General features: G+C 40.8%; 1 protein-coding gene across 2 annotated transcripts in view; it reads left to right on the top strand.

The window, feature by feature from the left end:
* ube2ia (ubiquitin-conjugating enzyme E2Ia) overlaps positions 1-2,514 on the top strand; it is a 13,349-nt gene extending 10,835 nt beyond the window's left edge. Inside the window, exons 7-8 of one of the 2 annotated variants that reach the window (XR_009650152.1) lie at positions 1-41; positions 152-2,514. The exon at positions 1-41 is cut by the window's left edge and continues 129 nt beyond it. The gene's annotated coding sequence lies outside the window, so the exon portion shown is untranslated. The other variant, XM_060896822.1, reaches the window with a different exon arrangement.
* Positions 2,515-2,779: the final 265 nt, after the last annotated feature.

Below are 2,779 nucleotides of genomic sequence, written 5' to 3'. Positions count from 1 at the left end.
ACTTTCCAAGTGTGATGAAAGCTGAATGTGCCATTGTCATGTCCAGTGACGCCCACTTAACCGAGCGCTCTATGGGCTCTTAATTTTCTTTGTCTTTTTGAAAATAAATAAATGAATAAATAAATAAATAAATAAATACGTGGGCGTCATGATCGCCACCTATTGAATTGAAGCGGCGGCACTGGCGCCCGTTCCAGGAATCCTGGGGTGCCACGACGCCGCACAGCTTCCCATGTCTTCCCTCCTCTTGCGCACTTGAATCGCAACCATTTCGATAATTAGCTAACGAGATGAAATCTAGTGTGTTTGATCAGGGAAAACAAAACTTCATTATTGTTGCTTTTTCTTTTTTTTTTTTTTTCCTTTCTTCCTTCCCCAAGACCGACCTGTCTCACGAAGCAAGATGTATTGTTTAACTATCTAACATTAAGCTTAGTTCAATCTTACCCTGTGTTTACTGCCTCATGCCGATGGAGCAGGTTTTACAAGGCTACGTTGTCATGGTAACCACACGACCTCACCCCCCCGTCGGGCCAGGCCTACGAGTCGAGGATCACGGACAGCTCTTCCACCATTGGTTTATTATCTGATTTACCAAATCCAGCTTGGTAAGTGGCCGCAACACTTTTTCGAACAATTCCACAGGTTTTTAATCAGAGAGTCACTTTTCCTTTTGGTTTTTCCCACTCCGATCAGGGTTAAATGATTTACGTTAACGGTCTAGCCGTCAGTACTGAATAACACGGTTATGCAATTACTTTTCAGTCACAATTCACAGTCTAATAAACGTTCAGGTGTTGCATACACCACAGAGATAGTAGGGATCTTATATGGAACTTATTTTACCCACTAGGCTTCAGTAAGAATGCTAAAGTCTGTATGCTGAGTCACTTCTTCTGTTCTCTTGCTTTTCCATGTGCTGCTTTTGTGCCTCTGAGCTACATGCAGAGGTCCTGGTTCAGTAGAGTCAGGTATTCACACGTACCCTTATGATTAGAGATGATACACTATATGGCCTAAAGTACATGGACACCTAACCATGACAACACGGGCGGTTCTTCCTTAACTGTTCTGACGGACACAGTAGTTCAGAACGTCTCTGTATGCTGTGTCAGTCTTTACAGTTTCCCTTTGCTTGATCTAAGAGACTCGACCCCTGTTCCATTATGACAATGTCCCTGTACACAAAGCACAGACCTCCATGAAGACATGGTGTGTGAAGGTTGGAGTAGAAGATCTGGAGTGTCCTGCACTGAGCTCTGACTCAACCCCACTGAACACCGACTGAACCCCAGACCTCCTCACTCTTACACCATCAGTGTCTGATCTCACTCATGCTCTTGTAGCTGAATGATTACGCGAGGTCCTGCCGCCGGACCACCTGGGGGCTAAAATATCAGTAAAGAAAAATAAATCTATAATAATTACGCCCTTGGATTTGGAGTGGGCTGTTCAGTAGCCCAGTGTCTGAATACTTTTGGCCGTATAGTGTACATGCTCACAAAATAGGAGACGTATATATTTTTGGATCATCTCGTCCTGTTCACAGCAGCGTCCTCTCTGTTTGCTCAAAATGGTCATTCAGGATTCGGCCTCAGACTTTTTCATGCGTCACACAGTTGACTGGTCGCACCGGTCAGAGAGTCTAATCACTGTCTGTGTAAACTTCAAGAGAATCACATTTCTCATTTCAACTCATTTCTAACACACGCTGTATTACACAGTCTAGTAGATTAGGAGCTCTGTTCATATTAAATCTGCTTCGTGAGACATCGGCCTGGTCAGGAGACGGTGAGCGCTGTTGGATCCATCGTTTATATTTGCTACAGAGCTTCGTATGTGCAAAAAAAAAAAAAAAAAAAGGTGCACTGATATGAATCCTCATGCAACATAATGATTAAATCAGAAGGAAATTTTGTTGTGCTAATGTTTTTATTTTCCTTCTTTCAAACAGGTCTTCTTTATTCTATTCAGATTTGAACGATGTACAACACGCTGTTACTTAAACGTCAGTATTCCAACCGCTGTAAAAATGATGCTTTTATACTTTCATGATTTTTTTAAAATTAGTGTCTATATGTTACTTTCCATTCCTGCTGTGGGCAGCGGTGTGTAGACAGCATGGTGTAATATACGGTATGATAGATTTTTGCTGCCTTGTCAAAACAAAACTAAACAAAAAACTAAAAAAAAAAAAAAAAGAAAGCCCACTGAGTAAAAACTGAAAGATATACAGTGATCCGTGTTGGTGTTTTTGTTCTTGTAAGTGTTTAGAGTAAATAAAATGTTTATACATTGCCAAACCTGTGTTGTCTATACGTACAGATTTTTCTTGAAGGATCTACAACAAAACTGCATAAATGTCTGAATAAAAAGGAAAGAAAAGGAGAGAGGAGACTTTTTGAACTGTACACCCTCAGCTAGACTTTTATTTTCACTATTTTCACTCTGTAATAAAGATTTGAACTTCTTTACCATGCTCCAAAATAAAACATATTGTACAAACAAAAGAAATATGATTTCCTATACGTTTTGCTGTTTATTCTACACGGCATAAAGTACTGTATGTGCACCCTGACCATCAGACCCATATGTGCTTCTTGAGCGTCTCGTTCCAGATTTATTCTCTTTCCAGTTATAATCAGCTCCACTCTTCTTTTCTCTTCTGTTCTGTGAAGACTTTCCACTAGATGTTGGAGCGAGTCTGTGTGGATTTGTGTTCATTCAGCTACAAGAGCATTAGTGAGATCAGACACTGATGGTGTAAGAGTGAGGAGGT

The sequence above is a fragment of the Tachysurus vachellii genome, chromosome 21 (genome assembly GCF_030014155.1).
Source record: "Tachysurus vachellii isolate PV-2020 chromosome 21, HZAU_Pvac_v1, whole genome shotgun sequence".
Taxonomy (NCBI): Eukaryota; Metazoa; Chordata; class Actinopteri; order Siluriformes; family Bagridae; genus Tachysurus; species Tachysurus vachellii.
This window is presented reverse-complemented; position numbering and strand designations above follow the sequence as displayed.